The sequence below is a fragment of the Dendropsophus ebraccatus genome, chromosome 15 (genome assembly GCF_027789765.1).
Source record: "Dendropsophus ebraccatus isolate aDenEbr1 chromosome 15, aDenEbr1.pat, whole genome shotgun sequence".
Taxonomy (NCBI): domain Eukaryota; kingdom Metazoa; phylum Chordata; class Amphibia; order Anura; family Hylidae; genus Dendropsophus; species Dendropsophus ebraccatus.
In genome coordinates, this window is record NC_091468.1 from 24,033,324 (window position 1) to 24,048,388 (window position 15,065).

General features: G+C 43.0%; 2 protein-coding genes across 2 annotated transcripts in view; both read left to right on the forward strand.

Annotated features, from left to right (window-relative positions):
- LOC138773987 (calpain-8-like) overlaps positions 1 to 15,065 on the forward strand; it is a 613,980-nt gene that overhangs the window by 161,490 nt on the left and 437,425 nt on the right. The gene's annotated exons all lie outside the window — the stretch shown is intronic.
- The window catches only part of GALNT14 (polypeptide N-acetylgalactosaminyltransferase 14), a 337,247-nt gene that overhangs the window by 999 nt on the left and 321,183 nt on the right, over positions 1 to 15,065 (forward strand). The gene's annotated exons all lie outside the window — the stretch shown is intronic.

Genomic DNA, 15,065 nt, shown 5'->3' on the forward strand with positions numbered 1-15,065 from the left:
ACCCCTAGTGTCATCATCCTGCACCCAAGTGTCATCATCCTGCACCCCTAGTGTCATCATCCTGCACCCCAAGTGTCATCATCCTGCACCCCTAGTGTCATCATCCTGCACCCCAAGTGTCATCATCCTGCACCCCTAGTGTCATCATCCTGCACCCCTAGTGTCATCATCCTGCACCCCAAGTGTCATCATCCTGCACCCCAAGTGTCATCATCCTGCACCCTAGTGTCATCATCCTGCACCCAAGTGTCATCATCCTGCACCCCTAGTGTCATCATCCTGCACCCAAGTGTCATCATCCTGCACCCCTAGTGTCATCATCCTGCACCCCAAGTGTCATCATCCTGCACCCCTAGTGTCATCATCCTGCACCCCAAGTGTCATCATCCTGCACCCCTAGTGTCATCATCCTGCACCCCTAGTGTCATCATCCTGCACCCCAAGTGTCATCATCCTGCACCCTAGTGTCATCATCCTGCACCCCAAGTGTCATCATCCTGCACCCCAAGTGTCATCATCCTGCACCCCAAGTGTCATCATCCTGCACCCCTAGTGTCATCATCCTGCACCCCTAGTGTCATCATCCTGCACCCCAAGTGTCATCATCCTGCACCCCAAGTGTCATCATCCTGCACCCCAAGTGTCATTATCCTGCACCCCTAGTGTCATCATCCTGTACCCCAAGTGTCAGTGTCTCATTATCCTGTACCCCAAGTCTCATTATCCTCTACCCCAAGTGACATCATTATGTACCCCAACTGTCATTATCCTGTACTCCATGAGTCATTATCCTGTACCCCAAGTGTCATTATCCTGTACCCCAAGTGTCATCATCCTGTACCCCAAGTGTCATCATCCTGTACCCCAAGTGTCATTATCCTGTACCCCAATTGTCATTATCCTGTACCCTAAGTGACATCATCATGTACCCCAAGTGTCATTATCCTGTACCCCAAGTGTCATTATCCTGTACCCCAAGTGACATCATCCTGTACCCCAAGTGTCATTACCCTGTACCCAAAGGTTGCTGAGTTGTTGTTGGATCCTGGTATGTAGTAAGTGATTATATGTATCCGGCTTCTATTATATTACATAGGGCTGGGGGTCCGGCATTTATGTACACTGAGAAGTCAGTGATGTGTGTGATGAGATGTGTATACACTTATGTGACTATGCTGGGGTCAGGGGTCCTGGACTATCGCTCAGACGCTCTGGATAGGGTCATGTGACCTAATTGTAGATTTCCTTATATCGTTGCAATTTATTTTCTGTGTCCCAAAAATCTTCGGCGACCATCTCTTCTGATCCACTGACACATAGTGCTATGTATGGAGGACATGCTCTCATGATATCAGTGAAACCCAGGGATTGTTGGGACACCCCTGCCCCCCATGCTGGCACCCCTATTTATATACCTACTTCCTGGGCTGATGTTATACTGTATGTGCACAACGTGTTTCGGCACTTGGTTCTCTCTGTATATGAGTTAAGCTTACTCAGTAAATTCTGTATCCCTGTACTTCATATATGTCTGGTGACTTCTCCCTATTCCAACGCTTAGGTTACTGTATGGCAGGGGTAGGGAACCTTGGCTCTCCAGCTGTTGCAAAACTACAACTCCCATCATGCCTGGACAGCCAAAGCTAAAGCTGGAGCGCCAAGGTTCCCTACTCCTGGTCTATAGAGGTTATATGGCTGTATACTTAACTTTATTCACCTTCTATCTATCAGTCAGGATAAAGGGGCTACAGGGGGGTGCACATACTTTTGCCTATGTCTTGCCCATTGATAACTTGTCACTTTTTAAGGACCATTTCCCCCCACCCCTACATATCCACATCCCCTCACACCCGCTTAGTGCCGAGCAGCAGTGAAGGAGTTAACCCCGTCAGATCTCGGCTCCAGATTCTGCGTTGATGAATAATGTATCTTTGGCTGGGTCCCCTGAAATTGCTCAAGGAAGCGGCTCCTTCTCAAGCACCGCTGTATAATTAGGAGTTTTATTAAACCAACACTAGACAATCTCGCTCGCTCCGTTAAAGTGTTTTGCACTTTGTCAGTGATCAGACCGCAGGCGGCGATAGGAAGGTAGGGGGAGGGGTAGTTGGGTTGAGGGGGGATCTGTGATCGGGGACGTTCTTTGCTCTCATTATCGGATGGCTTCCTGCCACTGATTCGGCTTCATCAGTGAGTCATGATTAGCAACCGCAGGCAGTTACTCAGCAGTAAGAGGACTAGGGGGATCGAACGCCAAGATGATGAGTGATGTAGTATCCCAGGCCAAAAACCTGAGGAATAGAATATCCAATCATAGTAATAATCGGCATATTATCATGTCTGCGGAACCTACATTGTAAGCTAGAAAGATGGCAGCACAAACGGGATACACCTGGGGGCCAAACCCACACGCCATTAGTCCCCCGGATCATTAGTCTCCTCGTCAATCCATAAATCATCTCGCCTCCATATACCCGGCTGTCCCTCCTACGACACCTGCTGAAAACACTCTCAGAATTTCCATGTTTAGATTACAGTTATAAAATTAAAGGGATTATCCGGCCCCTTAAAACTTTTGATGGTTGCCAGTGATTGGCTGAGCGGGCTGTCCCTGCCTAGACCGCTCCCTGTCAGATGTGGAGGTGGGATCGGTGAGGTGCCGTAGGGAGAGGTACAGCTAGAATATTTGTTACGTTCTCCGCTAGGGAAGAAACATTCTAAAAGTTTTACTGGGCCCCTTTAAATCATATCGAATTTTACCAATTTCAAATAAATGGGTGGACAGAATGGCTCCTATTCGTTCTTTCAGATTAGGGTTGTACCAGAGTCCTTTGGGATATTACGCCTTGACACCATATACTCTGCTTTCTTGGCCTGACAACAGGTTTCATCTTGAGATTACACCTGGTAGTAGATATGCGTCTCATATTAGATTGGGCAGAACATTCGGGTCTTCAAATTAGGCCTAACACCTCATATGGGGGAGATTTATCAAATATGGTTTAAAGTGAAACTGGCTCAGTTGCCCCTAGCAGCCAATCAGATTCCACCTTTCATTCCTCACAGACTCTTTGGAAAATGAAAGGTTGAATCTGATTGGTTGCTAGATGTTCATATTGGACTTGGTATTAGGTATGCACCTCAAATTAAAGGGGTATTCTGACGAAAATATTTTTGTTTCAAATCAACTGTTTTCAGAAAGTTATATACATTTGTAATTTGCTTCTATTTAAAAATATACAGTCTTCCGGTACTTCTCAGGCACTGACACAGTGCTTTCTGCTGTACATGTCAGGAACTGCCCAGAGCAGGAGAGGTTTCCTATGGGGATTTGCTGCTGCTCTGGACAGTTCCTGACAAGGACAGAGGTGGAAGCAGAGAGCAAGGTGTCAGACTGGAAAGAATGCACCACTTCCTGCAGGACATACAGCAGTCGATAAGTATGTGAAGAGTTGACTTTTAAATTGGCACCAAGTTTGGTTCTATAAATTAGGCCTGACACTAGATGTGATATTAAAATACTAGGTTTGGTTACATTAGAAGCATTGGCATCAGCTATGTTAGTAATGTATTATTAGGGTTGGCACCAGGTACAGAACTTCAGTCTAGACTTGGCACCAGATATGCAACATGTTTGATATTGGACTTAGCAGCACAGCTTGTTAGGCTTGGTACTAGATTCTGCTTTTTAGCTTAGTCTCAGTGTCAGACTTGGCAGCGTTATGTAAGGATTAGCACTAGATTTATAAACATGTAATGAATAGTCTTGGCACTAGATTGGTAAGGAGTGAAATAATAAGCCTGTCATTTGGCGGCATCGCGTATTTGGCTTTGAGCTTGATATATTTCTACTTTTTATGCTTGGTACCAGATATCTCTATATTAGATCTGACACCTTATTAGACTTGGCACCAGATTCGGAAGGACTTTATTATCAGACTTGGCACCAGTTCTGTAAGAATGTCGCTATGAAACATGTTCTATTATGTAACCAGCCATAGCACAGAACTAGTCATGGACTTCTTTATTACACTTGGTGTCAGGTATGGTTCGATGACGCACCAGAAAGAGGCCACATTGATACATTTTTTCTTTAAAGGGAACCAATCAGCCTGTTTGAGCTGATATGGTTCCCTGGATCATTGTATAAAGCACCTGGAGCGGCCCCAGGACGTACCGGCCACGGCCGCAGCAGGTGCTTTATAACGGAGAAAATTACTTTTATTCCCCGGCTCGTGACTAGATACGAGCGGGGAAGTAGTCATGGTGGGCGGCTCCCCGCTCGTATCTAGTCACAGCGCTCTGCCTGTCAGCGCGCTCGGCGGGATGATTGACAGGCAGAGAGGCCAGTAACGGACCTCTCTGCCTGTCAATCATCCCCTCTGAGCGCGCTGACAGGCAGAGCGCAGTGACTAGAGCCGCCCACCATGACTACTTCCCCGCTCGTATCTAGTCACGAGCCGGGGAATAAAAGTAATTTTCTCTGTTATAAAGCACCTGCTGCGGTCGTGGCCGGTACGTGCCGCGGCCGCTCCAGGTGCTTTATACAATGATCCAGGGAACCATATCAGCCCAAACGGGCTGATTGGTTCCCTTTAACTTTTCATTATACAGAGTCATTTACACTAATAAATTCTTGTTTTCCCATTTTAAAGGAAAGTATCAACAGTTTAGAACCATGTAACCTGCTGATATCTCGCTGTAGCACACGAGGCACTAAGGATGAAGGGAAAGTTCTCACCTTTATCCTCATCGCCGTTTCTGTGCTATCAGCAGTTTATGTCCTATGCTAATAAGTCATTTTGGTGCACTGGGGGTGGAGCTACTGCCCCATGCACTGATCCGCCTCTCCTAATGAATATCAATAGAGTGGGCCGGCCCAGGGTGGATCGGTGCACTGGGTAAAGTACTGGGTACAGCACCAAAACCACTTAATAGCATAGGGAATAAGCTGCTTATAGCACTAAAATGTCACTGAGGATAAAGATAAGAACCTCACCTTCATCCTCAGCGCCCTGTGCGCTATAGGGAGCTATCCGAAGGTTAGACACTTCTAACCTGCTGTTAGTTTCCCTTTAAATGCTTTATGCCTATATACTACTGTATATGAGACTTGGCACCAGATATATGAGGATTTTCCTATTAGACTCAGTACCAGATAGATGAGGGTTTCATTAATAGACTTGTTATTAGATACGTAAGTATTTTATTATAAGGCTATGTTCACACACAGTATTTTTGCTCAGTATTTTTCAACTAAAACCAGGAGTGGATTAAAAACACAGAAAGGCTATGCTCACACACTGCTGAAATTGAGTGGATGGCCGTGAACATAACCTTTCTGTGTCTTCAATCCACTCCTGGTTTTAGTTGAAAAATACTGACCAAAATACTGAGCAAAAATACTGTGTGTGAACATAGCCTCAGACTTAGTACCATATACATAACCTCTTTGTTTTAGCACCAGATGTTAATTTTGGTACCAGCTATAATTTCTATACCCCACCATTATCTTATTATATTAATGGGTTTTATTTTATTTTATTTTTTCAAAAAATTTCCAACATGATGTAATTAGTTTGCCGGTGTAACACAGAACGAACTGTATCCGTACATTTTACAGTATGTTTGTAAAATAAGTGAAAACACTGCTAAATAATTCATTCTATTTTCCCATTTATAGCAGCTTTTACGCAATGCAAATATTCTGTAGACGAAAAGAGAAAGTCATTAAGGGAAGAGTCGCGCTTTTAGCTAAACAATCTGCAAATTTTATTTTCTGCACTTAAAAAAAAAAAAAAAAAAGGGAAAAGGAAAACGAAAGCATCAATTCTCCATGTGATCTCTGGTCTCTTTCATGTTGTAGCTACCTGGAAATATCATCCATGCGGCATTTTATCTGGTATTCTGCAGACGTCTTATCACAGTTTACGTAATGTTCTGCCACTTTCTCCATAATTGCATCTCTCTAGTGCAATAAAATCAATAGGACATTAAAAAAAATCATGTTATAAATTTCAGCTGAAGCTACAAATGAGGAAGGGGAAAAGAGGTTCTTATACTGGGGTCCGAATAGGTAACACAAACAGCACTGGGTTTTCTTTAAGTGGCCGCCTTGTCAATTATTTATATATGTGTGTATGACCGTGTGTATGACCGTGTGTATACTTTTTGGGAATCCTCCAATTTCCTGGGTTATTGCAGTCTTCCATAGTTAAGTGTATAAGTGCCAACCAAAGATTTGGACAAAAATTTTATTCTTTTTATGCTGGTGACATCATACCAGGAGGCAATCTGATCTTTTTTTTTTTTTTTTTTAGTTGGCTGCCAATAAGACCATTTGAAGACAACAAGAAACACACTCCAAAAAGTTACAGACTTGTAGAAATATCTAGTCTCATTGGCTACCTGGCTTGTAGAGTTAGTCTGATCTTGATTGGTAGATGTATGGATTCATTCACACTCTTGGAGTCAGTTAGATTCCTGTGACTCTCATAGACAGTGACAGAAAAGTACTTAAAAAAATGTAACACATGGGCAGCAACTTTTTGGTCTCATTTACTACTTATCTGGTTGAATTACCGGATTCCAAGAACTAACTATATGGGATCAATTTTTATTATAGTGTAGACAGAGTTGGCTGAATTCCCGGCTATAGTGTTCTGTACACAGGAACAGGAAGTCCATTACAGCATGTATAGCAGAGGATGTTGGGCTGAGGACAACAGAGCAATTTGCATGATAAGCAGAAGGAATGCATAACAAACCATAGAAAGGTAGTAAAATATCCTTATTTTAATTGTCGGATAACTCTTTTATAACTAATACAGATTTCTACTACAGAGCCCAGTAGATGACTCCAAACCCAGCAATAGGAACTTAGACTGGAAAAGGAAAAACAAAAAGTCAGGCACTGAAATGAAACATTCCAGATTTATTGCCTACCCAGCTAGTTAAATAAGTCCAGTTCCAAGTGGAGAGAGGGGTGGAATTTTGGCATCAGTTAAACCACAATAGGCATGGCTATAGACTTATCTATAAACAGCAGCAAAGAACAACCCAAAACGGTAAATGGTCATTGTCGTTTCAAACATCTTTCCTTCCTTTTGATAGCCCAGGAGATTTCTAATGTATTATTAAAGCACCAGAAAAACAGTTCCAAAGTCTGGGCCTCTATGTGCTTCATTCTCTGCAATCTGTAGGCCGCTACCTATTGTTAGGGAAATTTTGTCTGTAGTAATAGGCAGACCAAGACAGAACACAGGAAATAAGAGATGTGGCTTAGTGCCTGCTGTGTGCAGGAGAGAGGGAGAGTGTGAGAAAGTCTGAGCTGTGTACCTCCAAGCTGTCTGCCAGTCTGCTGAAGATGGGCGCAGCTGTGCCCTGGTAAATACCCCCAAAATACCTTGTCACCATGCTGAAAAGAAAATGTAATGAAACTGTACAGATTTTAAAAATATATATTTTGAAACTACAAGAGCATTTTAAAGGGCTAGTCTCTCATGCTACCAATACAATTAGTGCAGGTACATGGGGTAATGTTTCAGTATAGACTTTTGGAGCCAGTTAGATCCCCCCAGGCCCTGCAATAGGATCTTCCATAGATAGCAATATAGAACAGCCCAACAAGTAAAAAAAAAAACATCCCTTTGCACTCTCTGATGGTGCAGTGCTACAAAACCTTCCCACAATCCCTCAGCGGTTGAGCCAATATTTCACAGATTTGCTTTAAAGTCGTGTATTTTTATCTCACTGTGAACGGCCGCGGATTTCAGCTGCGTGTTGCACTATTTTATTATAATTTTATTAAACACAAAGTTCATGTATAAGAGATGAATGAGGCAGCCAGAGACCCTCAGCTACTGCGAACACTATTATGTTGTCAAGTGCTATCCAAACATGTGCCGGAAAACACAAGAGTCTTCTTATCCCTTCCCGGCTTGTCTTCTACTTCATGCAAATTCAGCGAGGCTTCTGACACCTGAAGTGCAAGAAAACGCTGAGAACATCACTTTCCGATGACTAAAGGACAGGTTGTGTAGAAAAGAGGAGAAATTCATTGCTTCGGTTCAGAAATAGACTCATAATGTGCAAAGTAAAACTAACTGTGGTTCTCCGCTCTGGACAAGTCTCTATTTATAAGAAGAGTCCACTGACACTAAATTAATCACGTGTATATTGCTGCCGAGACCCCCAGTGATCAGATATAGTATGTGGGGAAGCCAGGCACAAAGTGATCACCATTGGTTATATGAAGCATTACACAGTTCCCACAAATACATAATCGGTTTGCTGTCCATACTAGGTATGGCTATACCAGATGCCTCCTAAGTACAAAAACATAATTGTTAGGCTGGGTTCACACTGGTTTTTGCAGTGTATTTAACAGATCAGTTTTTAAATGGTTACAACATACAATATACAATGGTTGTAACATACAGAAAAAAGGGGGTCAACCACGTGTGTACACTAAAAAAAAACTTATGTAGCGCTGCAGGCTAAGGGAATCCCAGCCGGAGTGTATACACCGGGATCCCTAGCGGAGCTGCAAAAAACTGACATGTCAGTTTTTTGTGGCCGGCATTCATTGAATAGTGGCTGCAGAAAATCTGTCAGTGCATACATACCTTCCATTCTGTGCAGCGGGGAATTCAAACGCGGGCGCGCACGGATGCGCTAGCATCCGAATTCAACAGCAGTGAAGATCATCCGGCGGGTACTGCAGTATCGGCTGGGATGATCTTCTCTGACACCGGCAGTTCTGTGACCCAGCAGGATCATGGAACGGCCAGTGTCTTACGCCATGTGAACATGGCCTTAGAATATAACTGCTATAAAACTGTTAAGATACTGCCTCCTATAAACAAAAATATAACTACTACATCCCACACATCGGAAGCATCAGGGCGTATTTTCGTTACATGGATGATGTCTTCGTTGTGTGGGTTGGAGAAGAAAGTAAATTTATTGATTTTGTCACCTACCTTAATGAAGTGAATAGTGTGAATATGGTCTTCACGCATAAGATAGGGAACCGATACCTTGAGTTTCTGGACGTTCAGGTGGACGTAGTGGATAACACACTGCACACCTCAGTGTTTAGAAAAGAAACCGCATGCAATTCCATCTTGCATTATTCTAGCTCTCACCCCACACGCATAAAAGATTCCATCCCATTCAGCCAGCTAGTGAGACTTAAACGTATCAATAGCAATGATCAATCATTTGCTGTACAGGCTGCAGACATGGAAAGAAGACTCTTAGCAAGGGGATATCCAGAACAGGTTATTAGTGAAGCTAGAACTAGGGCCAATATGCTGAACACATCAGATTTACTGAGATCCAAAACCACACAACAGAAAGGGTTAAACAGGTTTTCTTTTGTTTTTCAAAATTCACCGCTGAATCAGTGTATCACTAAAGCTATCTGGAAACATTGCCACATCCTGGAACAGGACGATGACCTGAAGGAGATTGCAGCTCAGGGACCCCTCATCACATACAGCAAAAACCGCACCATTGGAGATAAGCTCAATGTGAATACGTGCAAAAAGAAAAGAGCGGCAGATGAGTGGTTCACTAGAGCTCCTCTGACAGGAAATAAAAGATGTGGTAGCTGTAAGTACTGCCCGCAGCTTATTCCTACTGCTTATATTAATCTTAATGGAGTAGACTGCTATATCGATAGCCTCATCACCTGTAGAACCCCCTACACTGTCTATGCGCTTGTATGCTCATGTCACCCCTTCTACATTGGCAAAACTAAATGCCCGATGTGGACCAGGTACAAAGAGCATGCCTATTCAGTTGGACAGGGAAAGGCGTTCCCCGCCTTATTGAACATGTGAATTCTGTCCACTAAGGTGACACGAGCTCCCTGCGTTTTCTAGGCTTAGAGAAGGTGGATCAACCTGATAGGGGAGGAGACAGGCATCAGTACCTCCTCAGGAGAGAGGCAACATGGATTGCCACTCTAGATGCGACCGGTCCCAATGGCCTCAATGAGAGGAATGATTGGAGTGTTTTCTTGTGAGATAATTTGTACTTGTATTTAACATTTTTTGTTTTCACCTATTTTGAATATTATTTGCATATACATGATGTAACCTATTTAAACTACCCTCCCCCGGTAGTGATGTAAGACTTGACAAAGCGCTGAGGCGCGAAACAGTTGTCTGCTACACGCTCCCGCACCCTTGCCACCGCTCCCTCCCTGTGATGTCTGAATAAACGCACAAAGAGATCCCTTCATCCGGTGAGTGCTTGGACTTATTTTCTATTTTATACACCGTACTGCCCTTGTCTCTGTTCGAGACCCGCGGCTACTTACCAGTGCAGTTTATTAGCCCTTTATCCGACTCCAGCGCACAGCTACTGATTGAGCAGTATTCAGACAGTGCCGGCACCTGTATCTTCCTGAAGCATAAGTACTATAATACTGCCCCTATATACAGCAATATAACTACTATAATCCTGCTCCTATGTACAAGAATATAACTACTATAATACTGTTCTTATATACAAGAATATAACTACTATAATACTGCCTCCTATATACAAGAATATAACTACTATAATACTGCTCCTATATACAAGACTATAACTACTATAATACTGCTCCTATATACAAGAATATAACTACTATAATACTGCTCCTATATACAAGAATATAACTACTATAATACTGCTCCTATATACAAGAATATAACTACTATAATACTGCTCCTATATACAAAAATATAACTACTATAATACTGCTCCTATATACAAGAATATAACTACTATAATACTGCTCCTATATACGAGACTGTTTGAATACTATTAGTTTGTTTCGGCTTTGGTTTGACTCTTAGAATACACAGTAAATAGCTTTCCCTGCATTGCTTACTTTATAGCAATGTTTTATAGAAGAACTAATCATGTGACAGGCTCCATAGGAATCAATTATAGAACGTTCTGTCGGAATGCATCTACCTGACTGGAGCCAGTAATGGAGCAGTGTAGGGACTGTAGGGAGCGCTTAAATAAACATCTAACAAATGAATCGACAGAGGGTTAAGAGGATGTGGAGAGCAAAAGAGAATTCATTGTCCATTATGGGATTTTTTATGTTTCTGTTCTAATTTTGTTTTTCCAGCTATTTCGTTCCTTTTAAATAGGGAATTCTGTTATTTTTCTGCCAGATAGCACCCATATACCACCGTACTGCTGTGGAGCTGCTGGATGATTGGTGTCACATCACACTGGCTGTATTGGGTACATACGGCCAGTGGGGACTAAATTGGCTAAAATGCATCTCCTTCATGTGTCATCAAACATGCTTACATACAGGAATGTCTCCTCAGATGATGAGTTATCCTTGCAGATACCGTAAGTGCAGTGTCCTGGTACCCCGTCCCAGGTACTAAAAGTGTAAGCTTGTTGTCTGGATAAGGAATCTCTCTTATAGGCTACTTAATTTTTTAGCCATCATTGCTGACGGCATCAAAAAGACATCCAATATTTTCTAATGACAGCCGATCATTATAGACAGCTGTCATCTGCAAATATTGAATCTCTTGAGTCCATTATCTGAGGTATGGTAGATTTTCAGAGTTTAATACTACACTACTTGTGGATCACATGTGTTAAGGAAGTATAGAATCTTGGTCACATGACCTTTTCTCAGCTTCTACTTATAAGTATGTTCTGAGAGAGGAGAATCCCAGCTTCAGTTACATTTCCTGGGTACATATCAATGCAAACCTAAATCACCCCTTTTCTCTTCATAGGACTGGATCATTCCAGGTTACACATGTGAAACTATGGCCCTTCAACTGTTGCAAACCGTAAATTCCCATAATGCCTGCACAGCTAAAGCAAAGCTTTGGCTTTCCAGGAATGATGGGAGTAATAGTTTTGCATTAGCTTGAGGACTGCGAGTTTGACACTCCCTTTCTAGGTAGTCTGGCCCCGGAGGGGTTGGAACATACAGTCCAGTTTGCTAGGCCATGTGAGTGACCAGTTGCCTTGTAAAACCGTAAACAAGATAACTATGACTTGTCTGTACCAGGAGCTAAATCTTGTCAGATTTGGGTCAATATAGTTGTGATCAATGTGGTGCTTGTACTATGTGATTCTTCAGGAGATTTTACCCAAGACTGCCCCCACTCCACCCTAAGGGTATGTTCCCACTACAGAATATAGGCAGAGAATTCAAGTGGATTCCCGTTTGTGGCCTCCGCTTGAAGTTCCGCCCGTCCCATAGACTCAATGATATTCGCCAGCAAATTTTGCCATCTGCCCAAAGAATTAACATGTCAATTCTTTGGGCGGACGGCAGAATTCACCAGCAAATATGCGCACTTATTCCGTATTGGGAACATACCCTGAGAGGAAATTTACTTTAAAATCCTATTCCTGCTCCACGAGGGAGAATCGTCTAGACAGAAAAGGGGACAAAGCTGTGAAAGGACTCTTCTGCTAACACTAAGCTCTTTGTGGGCTCTTGGCTGGAGTTATTGTCGCTATTGTCTGGATTACAGGTAAAGAATACCTCTTTTTGCAGGTTACTGGTGTTGTATCGCACACAACAGGAGTACACCCCATAAACACCCTGGGGTCTAGAACTTCCTACCTTCTGTTGACCCCCATTGATAAAAAGTTGCATACTGTAGGTCTACTGGAAGATCTACAGAGTTTGCGGGCTACAAAGCCATATGTGACTACTAAATTAGGCTGCCCTGGACTATCCCACCTGTCTTTCCTATAGGCCATGTAGGACATGTAGGGTTGTGCTTGCCATTTTGGACCGTTTCTTAGATTTTAGTACACTAGAACATGTATTCCCCATCTACAATGGTAACTGTACTCTGCGGAGTCTTTATAACCTTATTTTGACGGCTCCTAATTCAGCATCACCGCCTTCTGTTCTCGTACGGTAAATGTGCTGGCTGGACGAACAGCTCCTGTGCCATAGCCCTTAGGCCAAGTACAGTCTGATGCTGTCAGATTTTTTTTCCCCAGAATATATCAGAATTCAATGCAGTCCGGACCCAATTGCATTATTATTATTTTCACTTAGATGTCAGATAAGTTCAGTGCACAAGGACGGCATTATAATAATCCCGGTCTGGGGGGTATTCAACCATCGCAATTCCAATAGGAAATGCTTTTAATGTTACCGCTGACACATTGATTATCTGTATTTACTCATGCGTTTGATGTCCATCAATGCACACAACCCATTATATGGTGATCTATAAGGAAACATACAAGATAAGGCTAATAGGATTCATGTTTCCACAGCCCCTTGTTTGGTTCGTGCCTTGGTTTTTGAGAACTTTAGTTCTTCACGTCTTCAATTTACATCAACTTAGTGTCTCTCCAGTGTCAGATCATAGCCATAGGTGCTGATTTAGTAGCAGTACAAGCTCAGATGTACCTGACCTCTAAGTCATCCAGCACGACCTCCATGTTACCTATGAGGATGCCAAAAGTCATCAACGTCTCGGTATACAATGAGACATCACTGGCAACGGCCTGGAAACAGGAGCTCAGATGAGGCTGGTGATAAGAATGACTTGTCCTAACGTACAGGTAGATGCTTGGAGGTCACGAGAAGTGCCAGCAAATGTTATAGGTTTCTATCGAGGCCTGGGGGAGGGGGGGGAGCAGGTTATTTTACTGGTCTTGCAGCAGAATGTCTTATTATTTCTGTTCTATTATGGCTGAACTTATTACCCCTATGCTTCTGTGATGGGTGGAATCCTTGGACCTTCCCTGCCCTCAGATCATCCTGAATCCTTAGTTGTTCTATCCTGGCCAATATTGACGTGATAACTTCACGTTTTCTGTAAATTTGTTGGCTTCATATTCAACCTAAAAGTTTCCAGTTCCGTCAGATCACAGAGGTTGTATGTTGGATGGCCATGTGGTGCAGGTTGCTGGGTTGAACCGAAATGATGACAAGATGGTGGGAATGAGATCAGAAGATATTCCTCCAGTCCATCTTATACACAGTGACGGCTGAGCTTCATTGTGTTCGGAGTGGGGACGGATATGTAAAACAGGTATGGAGGAAATAAATGGTGAAATAAATTTGTGAAATAAATTGGTGAAATAAATCTCACCAATCAGTTGGTTCACTCGGTCCGATAGAAACCTTCATGCTCCGAGGATCCAGAGCACAAAATACTCACAAATGCCTTCTTGACATATATTTCTTTTATTTTTCATGATACGTTATATGCTGAAGCTCACAGCTGATGCATTATCAGACACGGACGCCCAGGTATGTCCTTACCATGGACGTTTCGGAGGACATAAACTACTCCTTCCTCGTGCGAGTGGGGACGGATAGCATAAGGATTTGGTGTTTAAATTCAACAGGCCCAATCCTTCAGCAAATCCCCATACATAGGGCTGGGTGATACGGCCAAAAAATAAAATATTTAAAGAAAAATTATTCTCAATTTAAATCTTGACTTTTTTGCTAATTATGATGGGTGTAGAAGTAGAAACAGAGTGTATGAGTGGTGTAGTAGTAGATAAGGGGAGTAGTGGTAGCAGCAGTAGCAGCATTGGGAGTAGTAGTATAAGGAGTAGGAGTAGTAGTAGCAATAGTAGTGTGAGTAGCAGTAGTGGGAGTAGTAGTATCATGATGGGAGTATTAGTTGCAATAGTAGTGGGAGTAGTAGCAGTAGTGGGAGTAGTAGTCGCAATAGTAGTGAGAGTAGTAGTAGTGGAAGAAGTATTGGAAGTAGTAGTATTAGGCGTGGGAGTAGTAATAGCAATAGTAGTGGGAGTAGTTGTTTTAATAGTAGGAGGAGAAGTAGTAGTTGTGGGAGTAGTAGTATTAGTAACCAGGTAGGAGTGGTGGGAGAGTGACGTGGCGCCATGCCGAACCTGCTTTCCAATGATCTGGGTCTCTCCTGCCCTGGCATGCAAAAAAACACTGCAGAGACACCATCACATGTCTCGACGTCAGTGAACTAGCCAGACCTTCCCTCCGGGAAGGAACAACCGAGCCAAAGGCGTTCTCCAGTCAAGGAAACCACCTCAGCAAGGTATCCATCCACAGACAGCTG